At 40.8% G+C, this 12,098-nt stretch overlaps 1 protein-coding gene across 5 annotated transcripts in view; it reads right to left on the bottom strand.

Moving 5' to 3' along the window:
- DCDC2 (doublecortin domain containing 2) overlaps nucleotides 1–12,098 on the bottom strand; it is a 237,775-nt gene that overhangs the window by 76,049 nt on the left and 149,628 nt on the right. Inside the window, exon 15 of one of the 5 annotated variants that reach the window (XM_078851592.1) lies at nucleotides 7,309–7,334. The exons of 3 other annotated variants lie outside the window; for them this stretch is intronic. The gene's annotated coding sequence lies outside the window, so the exon portion shown is untranslated. Of the gene's footprint in view, nucleotides 1–7,308; nucleotides 7,335–7,367; nucleotides 10,799–12,098 lie in introns of those variants that run through there. One more of the 5 variants, XM_073331882.2, reaches the window with a different exon arrangement.

Below are 12,098 nucleotides of genomic sequence, written 5' to 3'. Positions count from 1 at the left end.
GCCATATGTTAGGAAGAAGCAGGCCTTATGGATATTACTGAAGCCTGCCATGCTGAGAAGCATGTTTGGAACCCACAAGGTGAAGGATATTGAAGGGGGAAAAGGGTAACACTGCCTCTAGCTAAGGTTGAACACTTTCCTCTGTAAGACCTTGTTTTCAGTCACTTAAAACTTTGTCACAATTAAAAACTGTTCAAGCAGAAATTTTCCATGACAGATGCCTGCCTCAGGTGGAATTTTTTGGAGAGTTTCAGCAAAAATGGCTCTGTCGTTTCCAAGAACCAGTTTACAGAATATCTTTTTGCTTGCGTTAAATAATTTAACAGTCATTTCATTGTGGAGCTCTAAGTCTTTCCAGACTTAGATAGCACTGGCTCCAGGGATGTACTATTTGCCATCCTTGAGAAAAATCTACCAATGTATGGCCAAGTTATAAGCCTCAATAAATCTCAGTTCACACATTCTCAGTAGAGGATGGTTAGATTTTGGCAGCTAAATTTTCTGAATTTCACATCTGCACTGAGCATGCTCCATCTCCGCACTGCTCTTATGTGCAGACCAGACTGCACATGCGCCATATCCACAGAGCTCTCCTTAATTGGAATACATTTGTCTGGATGCTTACCTGAATATTTGTCCTGTCACTAAAGAAACTTAATTTTGTTCTCATATGAGGTAACTAGCTCATCCTCTTAATCTGTGGATTTAAATTAAAGATGTATAAATAATGATGTGACCTTTGTATTCTCTGATAATATGTTCTACCTTATAGTTCTGTCTATTTTTTTGAATGGATTCCATGACTAATACAGAGGGTTGAGGATCACAGGGCATTGATGAATGGTACAGAGGGGTAGGTTGAGTGTGATAGGAGCTGTGAACGGGGGTGGAAATAGGAATAAAGACAGAATGGACAGGAGCGATGGCGGGGAACAGGAGAAGAGAGGGAGAGGTTATGAGAGCCGGGGCAGAACAGTCTATAACCACTAGAACACACTCACTTCCGAAACCTGGAATTAGGCTACATCTACACTATGGAGCCTATGCAGGCATAGCCATGCTAGCACAGTCCCCTAGTGTAGATGCAGCCTACACCAACAGAAGGTGGAGAGGTGCAGTACAGGACCACCACCTCCCCAAAACAATTTTAGCCACATTGACAGAAGGCCTCATCCATCAACATAGCTGTGTCTACACGGAGGGCTCTGTAGGTATACCTATATGGGTCAGAGATGGGGTTTTTTTACAGCCCTGAGCAGCATAGCTATGCCAATAGAACTTTTAAGTGTAATCCATGTTCTAAACACAGGATTCCAGAGTCTCAACATTCCTCTGCCATCTGGCAAAGAGTTGCAAAATGAACATTTCTTCCCTCCACTCTGGTTAGTCCACATGGGGATAATGGCTACCACTTGAGCTAGGGATCTAATCCAAATTCTATCCATAAGTCTCATAGCAAATGAAGGATCCCAAATAACTAAACACAGTTCTCACTGCTCTCCAGCCTACCACTGCTTCCTCGAGCTCTACAGTCCCCATTGTGAACCCCATCAATGTCTGACACTGTCCCTCTTCTGCCCAAGTATGGGCCTTGGATTCAGCCTTCCTGGGTCCATGAAACACTTCCCAGCCCAAGGACTGGATACCATCACATTCACAAGTAGAATGGAACATCTACAACGCAGGTAAGGGCCATCTTAACAGCAGAAATATTCCCCACCCATCCTGCTCCCCACCCAATTGCCTTTTATAAAATTCTTATACATATTCTGACCATTTTCATTTTTTATTCTATCCTTCTTAGAGTTAGAATTACAAGACCTCTTTTACCGTAAGAGTACTCACGCTGCAATCTGCATGGTGGAAATCAAATTTTCCCATTTCATTGGTTGCTTTTATTGTGTTAATTTGAATGAACACACACACACACACGATGGTTGGGTCTGTTTTCCCTACTGCATTACACAGTGACTTCACTGCAGCATCTGTGTTTTCTCCCTGAAGGTTCTATTGACCCCTTTATCTGCCTTTCATTCCCACTGTGGTGATTCATTGGCTAAAAACAGGGAAACACAAATGCCCTCGCATCCTCAGCTGAATGTCAGCAGATTTGCTGAGAATTTATGGTGCAGCCCCAACATGACATTTTTAATTGTGTGTTTGCAAATAAATGGCTATTCATGGAAACAGCAGTGATAAGAGATCAGGAGGACGGACCCTACCACTTCATGACTGTTTGGCCTACCAAACTGCAGAAAGGCAGCAGTGTATGAACAAGGGGAGGAACTTTATCCTGGGTAATGTAAAGGAGGGAAAGCCAATAGCAAATTACAAGAATCTAAGCTGTAAACATTTCAAGAGCTCTTCTTTATCGGTGGGCTAATAGCAAAAGCAGCAATTTTAATAAAATGAAGGTATTAGGGTGTAGGGCCAGTCAATGTTAGCAGGTCACCCTGACATTATACACCAGGATGCCAGATAAACTTAGTTCTCACAATCAGAGTTACATCGACTATGACAGAATATGATGCCCTTGATCTCCAGGGTGAGGGCTTGAAGGCTCTCTCTACTCCTACTTCATTAGTAGCTAAGAGCAGTGGTACATTTAGAGAGTACATCCTCTTCAGAGGTTCTTGGGGTTAAGCTACTTTAGAAGGCCACATACTGCTTGAGGTAATTATGTTTTGGGTACTGCAAGTTTGCTCTTGTGGTACAGCTTGTCTCTTGGTGACATTGACACAAATGGGAATGTACTGTGTGTGCTTACGGTAATCTCACATTTCAGACATTTTGAGACGACTAGTGCTTCTTATGGGGCTCTCAGATGCCTGTGTAAACAGCCATCTGTGTCTCCATTTTCAGGTCTGATTTGGGAGATTGTTTATATTAATATAAACAAACACGCTGAGGCTCAGTTTAGCTCTCAGGTAATTTACAATGAGTCTTTCTTTTCCAAACGAACTCTCAACACCAACTTGGGTAAGTATTTGTAACATAAATGCAAAGAGAGAATCAAATAAATATGGAAAAAAACATGCTGTGAATATTTCAAATTTTTAAATCTTTCCAGAACTTACATTTTATTACACTGGTGGATTTTTTGCAAATAAAGAGGGAATATTATATTTAAACACTGCCTATGAGTTAGCCAAATTATCTGAGATATGCTACTCTAAGAATTAGATTCTAGATGAGATGCTCCTATGTTTTGACTAGCTAAATGCACCTTCCAGCCTCGTATCACCCAGAGCATCTATTCTGATGGAAAGAGGCCAGGCTGGAATTGGAGTGTTTCCCTATGCCAGCTCTCAGAACTACTTTGGAATCTGCTGCTCCTATTCACTATGTCTTTTTTGGGAGCTCCACATTCCCTGCTTGAACTTTTGTAACCCCACCTATTCTGACCTTCTTTCAGTAAGCGTCATGGATAGTGGAGCAGAACTAGTTGCAGGTGCTATGAAACCCAGGGTCAACCCAGTGTAAGCTAAAAGAGGGGTGCTGGCTGACAGCCAGAGGAGGGCGGAGTAGGCTTTTTTAAATAGCCAGACATTTCAGTCTAGTGGCCATGGACAATGGAGCATGCATGTTTGGGAGTTTGAGTTCTTTCTACTTAAATAGTTTTGCTGGCACTTGCCATGTACTTTCACTGAGAACAAAGGAGGGTGGAGAGTATTTTCACTAGGAGGGTGGTGAAACACTAGAATGCGTTACCTAGGGAGGTGGTAGAATCTCCTTCCTTAGAAGTTTTTAAGGTCAGGCTTGACAAAGCCCTGGCTGGGATGATTTAATTGGGGATTGGTCCTGCTTTGAGCAGGGGGTTGTACTAGATGACCTCCTGAGGTCCCTTCCAACCCTGATATTCTATGATTCTATGAAATGTAAAAGAAGAATTTGTTCATAAATGCGACGTCTTCTCTGCTGGCCCTGACACAGCTATTGCTCAGCTAGGGCTGGTGAAAGTGCTGCTCTCCCTTCTCTCCTTTGGAGGAGGGCAAGTATTAAACTTAAAGTATTAAAGTATTTGTTTGCTGCCAAGGTGAATGGCCCTCGGGTTCTAAATAATGCAGGGCTCCTTTCAGTATCCCCAAGAAGCACATATTGGCAGAGCATACCGACCGCATCAGATCTATCCTGGCAGGCTCACTTCATGAACTCATTATCTCCTGTAAATAAACAAACCAGGCAATAACACAGTGTGTCACTAAACAATTTAGGCTGGGATTTTCAAAGGAGCCCAAAGGATTTAGGTGCCCAATTGCCATAGAAAGTCAATAGGAGTTGAGCAACTAAATCCCTTGAATTCCTTTGAAAATCCCAGCTTATTCTCCCTCCAACAGAATCATTGTGTTCCTGTATTCAAGGTGTCCTAAAGTGGTTCATAACATTACAGGTTTAGCAGCAGAAGCCCAAAGTATTTAGCTAGACAGTGATGATTTTTCCCCCAATTCCTACTCCCCTGCTTTTCTCCAGTGACAATACTGCTTAGGATTCCTGTAGGTGTCCCTCCTTCATTCTGCATCCATGCTCTGCCATCAGCCCCTAACAAAGTGGAGAAGCCAAAGAATCCAGCTTTCACCTCCATCTCTGGCTGTGTACACAGTGTTATGAAAACACTCAGCAGAGGTAGGCAGGCTGTACAAGAACAGAGGCAGAACCAGTAGGAGAGAGATCAATCTAATGATGGCAATATATGCACCAGTGAAGACAGCTAGAGGAGAGGAACCACCAGGTTGAGAGGATATCTTCACATGCACAGAGACAAGGTATGCTCACATGTGTTCGTGGTAGGTGCAGCCACCAGAAGTTGCCAAAGTTCCAGTTTCTGATTTGTGTTGAAGCTTTATTATATGTCCATGTTTTGAGTGATGTACTAGAGAAAGAAGGATCCGCTGCCACATACTTGTTCCATTTGCATAGCAGGTAATGGGCTTTCAGAAAGCTAGAAAAACCACCTGGAAGAAGTTTTAAACAGGATTTTCTACCTAACCAACCATCATCTTTTTGAAACAAGATAAATAACTTGGCTGTGTAGTGCTAGGCCTTGGCTTGTATGAAGTGTATTGAAGAACAGTAGCAGCCTTCGCCATTTCTGTTTCTCCGTTAGCCAGAAACGGATTTTATAGCAGGACTCCCATGTAAACAGTTAGTAGGAAAGTAGCCCAGTGAGTTAGAACTAGCACATTGCACTGATATGAGAAACAAGAACAGGACTCTAATTTCACAAGCTGGGGTGGTGGTCTAATGCTTGAAAGAAATTAAGCACTTGGATGTCAGGGAGGGATGAAATCTTCCATCTAGGAAGCCCCAACCTAGATGAAATATGGAACAGCCTGGGCATCATGCTCCAGTACAGAACTGGGAGAACAGTTGCGGCAATCCAACAACCAGAGATGCTTAGGTGTTATATGGGAGTGAAGTTGTGGCCCTGGATAATGGAGTAAACCTGAGTGAAACTTTAGAACCAGCTTTTGATTGGGGGTATAGGGAGCAAATATCACTAGGGAAAGCCCATGCTGACATGAATAAAAAGGTACAAATAAATTTTAAACATATGGTAGCAAATTAATAAGGCTTCACAAATCTGGGTACTCTGAACAGGAGAGGGAGGGGGATTTTACTTACCCCTACGACATTAGCTGCATGGCTATGCTTTTATTTCCTTGCTGTACCTCAGTTTCCCTCCACTGGAGACTTCCCCAAACTGGTAGCGTAATTTAATTTCACCCTCTGGTCAAGTCCAAGTCCATCTCATCTGGGCCAAACAACTGTCCAAAGTCCTACCTCTTTCTTGTCTCCATGCTGGGGCTCTGCAGAGACTCTTCCTCTCCTCAGGTGCAGACCTTGCTTCTTCCAGGAAGCTCAGGTACATGTCTCCCCTCTGCTCAGGGCTCCAGCCCTGAGGTACTAAGGCTCCAGCCTTAGACGTACACTTCACTATTCCCTCAGAGCTACTTCCTACTCTGGTTTGCATACTTCTTAGGCCTTAACCCTGGCCCTTGAACACATTGCTTCAGCTTATCCTACAGAGCCTCACTAGCAGGCTCTTGATCTAATTTTCCTTCCTAACCTATTCAGCCAAGCCTCACCTAAGCCCTATCCCCAACCCCCTCACAGAGAGCCAACAGGAATCCCAGGGAGCTTCACCAAGACCATCTCCAGCTGAAGGGAAGGGAGCTCTTTTTAGAGTTCTTTCCCCCTTCCCCAACAGGCCTTGCTGTAGCCTGCAATCACCTGATCTGGGAGGAAAATCAGACCCTGAGCTCCTCTTAACGATTCAGCTCTATCTGTGATAGGGAGGTGAATCAAGTTAGGGGTTAAGGCACAAATAGGTGATTTTGCACTACAACTAAACCAAGGGTGCTGACCTGGTTACAGTAGGGTTAAAATTTGTTGCCTGAATGGGATTCAGTTGTATCCAGGGTAAAGCCAAGGCCTATTAATGGCACCAGTCAGAACCTATCACATTACAGATTTGATTTTGTACCACATGCTGGAACCCCAGACAGTGGTGTTGTAACCAGGTCCTCTGACTAGGTCACAGTCATTTAACATGGGTTTGTCTGGTTTTTTAAATTACTCACTTTTATACAGAGAACAATCTGTTTATTAACCTTGATTATTATTTTTTTTAGAAGTGTAGTGAGTGTTGTTTTAGTATCCTGTTCGGATCTACTCTTGTACATTTTCTATACATAGATGAAGGTATTAAATTCCAATACTTTTTTATTTCAATGAAGGGGAATTGTTTCTGAAAGAGGAATAATGCTTATTTCCACATGTGTAACTGAAATGCTCTTATACTGTATAGTATGTAGCTTTGAAGAACTGTAAAAAATCCCCCTATGCTATGAAGAGTTGAAAGTCATGCCATGTTTCTTAGGAAATATAATTCTCTTTAGAATTTTGAAAGCCTTTGGCTTGACCTCTGATCTCTATGTCTCAAAGTCATGACAATGTGAATTGATTCTGAAGGACTGCATAGTCAGACTGGAACTCCTCAACTATTAGTGTCAAAGGTCACTGGAAAGATAACTATATTTCTCAATTTGCTGATGTGACCTATGACCTTCTTGTCAATTTTGGTACTCTTCATATATTTCCAGTCTTCAGAGGGTTACCTCAAATAGGTTCAAACTTATGAATCATGACACATGCAAACTATCCCATTGACTTCAGGGTATCAGGGTTCATCCCTTCGTTTATATTCAGGCAACTTTCAGATGTATTTCATTGAGCTGTTAAAATACGATAGACTTCAAGAAGTCAAACTCTTGAGCAATTTTCACACTTCCATGTTGCCTCACATACCTCTGGTTTCCCTCACAATGTTGGGTCTACAACAGAATAAGGGGAAAAAATTCCACACATAAAAAGGCATAGAATTCTCTTTATAAATAAATAGGTGTTTTCTGTTCACAAAAGCATTCTACCATTTTACAATATAATATTTGATTTATATATTTGTTTTGCAAAGTATATTTTATTTAATGCCTGTTTTTAAAAATATCATGTACCCATATAAGACTGTGGTGCAGGTAGGTAAAGGATAATTGTCATAGCTACTTTCTTTCTGGACAGAAGGAAAATAGGAAGGTATCCAGCTATGAAAGATACTCTTGGACATATTGAGCCATTTCTTTGACACCACTTGAATTGCCACTTGATTTCTCATCTACTGTAACTTGATGGCAAGCATCTTATTTGTATTGACTTGCCTTGGAGGGAAACTGTGCTTTTCCTTTGTAGATGCCAAGGCTCCCTCTGGCATCAGAACTGGTGTACTCCCTTTGAACAGGGAAGGAGAAAAGATTTTTGAAGGCCAAGTGGGGGAGGGGTGATTCTTTGTGCAGCAGGGTGTACCGTGGGGCGTTTCTCTGAAGTAGGGAATGGGGCAGAATTGCTCTGGTCTCCCTGCTGGAGATCATCAATCAGTGCTCAGACCATCTGCTTGTGGTTGGTGCGGTGGGGAGGGGTTTGGCTTTGCTCAGCCTTTTCTATTCTTTCACTTTGGAGGCTGGGAAATGTAAGCACCTTTAAGTCAAATTCCAAATAGGGAGCGTGAACAGAGCTAGGATTTCAGGGTTTTTTTTCCCCATGCAAACATTAAAGTAACATGATAACCACACTATCTACATAATTACATGAAAGATACAAGAAAGTAAATAATACAACAAACATTTGAATGGTGTCAGCACCCGTGATTTAAAGGCACGTTCTGACTTAAATATACATAATATTGTAGCTAGAATTCAGAGCCTAAATATCTCAGCCTACCACTAGAAAGCCCCACTACCACCAGTTCTAAATGTATTGAATCACTTTGAAAATTTTCTGGAGTCACACTAAACAAATTTATGGGCCATCTCCTCAGCTGGTGTAAACTGGTAGAGTTCTATTGAAGCCAGTGAAGCTACCCTGATTTACGCCAGGCCAGGACTGCCCTGAGCAGCCAGAATAACTGCCCCCTTAAAAAATTTAAATTGTGGAGGAAAAAAATATATAGGGGTTTGGAGCCTCTCTCTTTAGATTATTTTACACTTACTGAAGTAATTTAAACAACTGGTCCAAGCATACTCCACATCCCTGCAAGCATACACCAAAGGACAAGTGACGAAAATTAAGGCCTGGGGCCCATTAAGCACCTTCTTGACCTTTTGCACTGACTTCCATGGGGCTAGCTAGTGTGCCCAGTTAAGCATGTGAGTAAATTGTTGCAGGATTAAGGCCTAAGAGTAAAATGATCCTATAAAGAAGGCCACATCATATCCCTGATTTGAAACCAGTGGGGAGCTCTGCAGTGCTTAATTTGTAATGAAAGAGGTGGCCAGGCTCAAGCAATTTTTTTACATTTATAACTGATGTAGCAAGCCCAGAGGTGCCGAGGCTATGAACTGCCAAGCCCTGGCACAAAATAAGCGCTGGAGCTCTGCAGTACAGGATATGCCAGGAGTTGGCTTCAATCAGTTTAAAAGAGCTACGCCCTATAGTTGTAAAGGCTTTAATTATCTCCCAGAATTTTCCAGCCCCATACACATCTCTTTCTGAGCTCCTCATCCATTGACAGCGTCTCTGCCAGGTCTAGGCTGTTCTCTTCCTCTGCATTCAGGGCTCAATTCTTCAAGAGTTCTGATCTCAACCCAGCAAAGCACTGAAGCATGTGCTTAAAACTTTAAATTATGTATAATCCCTTTTCAGTAAGTAAAATATAATGAGAAATACCATTAGAACCAGTACTAAGTATAAGGAATAGCAGCTGAAACCAGAAGCATCTTACTTTCCATTAACAAAGTAACAGAAAGCTTCAATCACACATTATGTATTCACCTATACATAATTTGATGCATACACTGATGTGCCCATAAACAATAATCCATAAGCTGGTGAATGGTTTTACTATATACTGGCATGTCTAGAGTGCTTTGTTTGGCTAGAGGCTACATAGCGGGATTTCAGCCACCCAAAATGATATGTCTATGAACAGTATTCCTATGCAATTGCTCTTCTTGTGATTATTTAACAGTTATATTGCAGTAGTGCCCAAAGTCCTCACCCATTGTTCTAGCAGCTGTACAAATACCGTAAGTGATAGCCCCATCCCCAAACAGCCTACAATCAGACATGGTGGGAAGTAGATGAGTAATAAAAATGTGATATTTAGCACAGGCTAGCTGTGTGTGGAGTTCTTAGCCAGCCACTAGGAGGATATCTCCAATCCTCCTGTGCACTAGACTGCTGTTGTGGTTTATGAAATAAGTAACTTTTATAGTAAAATAATTGTAATAACATTTCTTAAGGTACTTTATTTGGTATCTGACTAATTTTAAAGGCCAACTTAATGGGTGTTTGAGCCAGACATTAAGATACCCATGGCCAACGCTCTTTTTCAGTATTTTGTACGGACTGCCATTTTAGGGGGGTATTTCTTTTCTGCTAACAGACAAGAAATATTTATTTAGCTTTATTTTAGATTGGATTTTTTTTAACTTGTCTTCACTTTCATACACTGAAATTGGTGAGGCAGTTCCATTTCCTTATATGAACTTACTTTATTTAGACCCAATTCATCATAACATGTAGGCATGTACTTAACTTTGAGTGCATGCTGTCGTCCCATGGGACTTAAGCACATGATTAAATCCTTTGCTGCATTGGTGGCTTAATCTCCTCCTTTAACTGCCTACAATGGGTACAGATTAGGAAGGCACAGCTGATTTGAACATTTCCTGGCCTATCCCTAGTGAACAGATATAGCTATTGTTTAGCTCTAAACAATTCAATAAAGTATTTGTTGAATGCCAACTATGCAGAACAAATATAAAGTCCTGTCCTGACCTGTGCATTTATAAGCAGAATAATGAGATGCCTCCTTTCCTAATAGCTAAGATTTTCAAGTAATCGGTGATATCTAATTGTTGGTGTCCAAAGGAAATATCTTCAGTAGGGTGGTCAAGGGTAAACAGAGTTTCCCTAATTCTCATTTGGGGAACACAGAATTTAGTTTAGCCACTTCTGTTATCCCTACACCACTGAATATTTTAAAGGGAACACTCTTAATAAGGCCACCCACTCTAGGATTCAGTGATATATGATCTATCACTTTCACTGTGATGTCATAAGAACTACCAGTTACAGACTATGCTTATCCTTTCTCTGCAAACTGAAGAGTACCTGGTACAACATTCATGTTCTGAATGATACTATATATCACTACAGGAGATGACATACTGAAAATGCCTATATTTTTATTTTCTAAAGAGTCTTATCTGCTATCCTGAAGAAACGTATGCTCAGATGTTTCCTAGGTAAGCAACAGAGAGAAATTTATAAGAATGAATGAAAACTGCCTGCTGTCAGACAATAAATGAAATAATCTTACATTAGAGTTAACTATATACTATCAACGTGAACTTTTAAAAACTGACTAATTTGAAAACAAAATTCAGTTTAACCCTTTAAATAGCATGTCCTGAAATTTTTTAAAAAATGAAAAAATATGAAAGTTTATGTTCTCCCATTGATATTTATAAAAGTCTTTTAAGAAAGGGAGGCACTGACTTTACAGGGAAACAATGCCACTGACAATACAGCGTGCTGCCAAATACACAGAATAAACAAACTAGAAAAAGAGAAAATATTGTTATTGGGATCTTCATGTGCCTACTGTTAGATACAAAGTTTTCACACAAATATGTTTTTGAAATTGTATCTGTCCCGTTAAAGTTTTCACATTTTCTATCTATTTGTTGATCCTAGGAGTAATAGGAAAAATCACAGGTACTGAAGATGGAAAGTATCTATTAGGTCATCTAGACCCTAATCCTGTAACAAGAGGTGCACCTCTGCACCACATGGATCCCACTGACTTCTGTGGGGCTCAGCATAGGTACAACAGTCACATGATCAGAGCCCTAGCTCCCAATTCAGCAAAGCATTTAGGCATGTGCTTAATACTAACTAGGCACATGAACGACCCAATTCTGACTGAGCAAAGTGTGCTACAACAGCCATTTATTTGCTATGGTTTTTACAGAAAGTAGAGCATATGTACCCAGAGAAGATACAGTTGGTTTTTGGTAGCTGATAAAACAGGAGCAAATTAACTAAATGCAACCAGTATAACTATTGGAAGATTAATTGTCAGAGTGCCTAGAGGTCTTCTACAGATCTTTTTAACCATTGCTTAAAATATAAATAAAATACATTTAAGCATGTGCTTAACTTTAAACACATGCTTATGTCCCACTGAAGTCATTGGGACTTAAGCAAAGCACTTAAGGACATGCCCATACACTTTGCTGACTAAAGGTGGTGTTAAGCACAAGGTAAGGGCTTTGTTGAATTGGGGACCCAAGTGCAGAATTGTTCCCAACAGGAATATTCTCCAGTGCTTTGTCCAGCCCAGTTCAATAAACCACACCCAAATCTAAACACTGTAAAAGTTTATATTTGAGTTCTAGCAATATGTACAGACTTTGTTCCTCTGGTTTTTAATGTCACCTTTTATATATCTGTCTATCTATTGCTAACACTCTGAGATATATTGGAGGGTCAACATACATTACTTTTCTATTGGGGGGAAATATCGAAATATCTGCTAG

This window comes from Lepidochelys kempii, chromosome 2 (assembly GCF_965140285.1).
Source record: "Lepidochelys kempii isolate rLepKem1 chromosome 2, rLepKem1.hap1, whole genome shotgun sequence".
NCBI lineage: Eukaryota > Metazoa > Chordata > Testudines > Cheloniidae > Lepidochelys > Lepidochelys kempii.
Note: the sequence above shows the minus strand (reverse complement) of the source record. Positions and strands in the feature narration are given on the sequence as shown.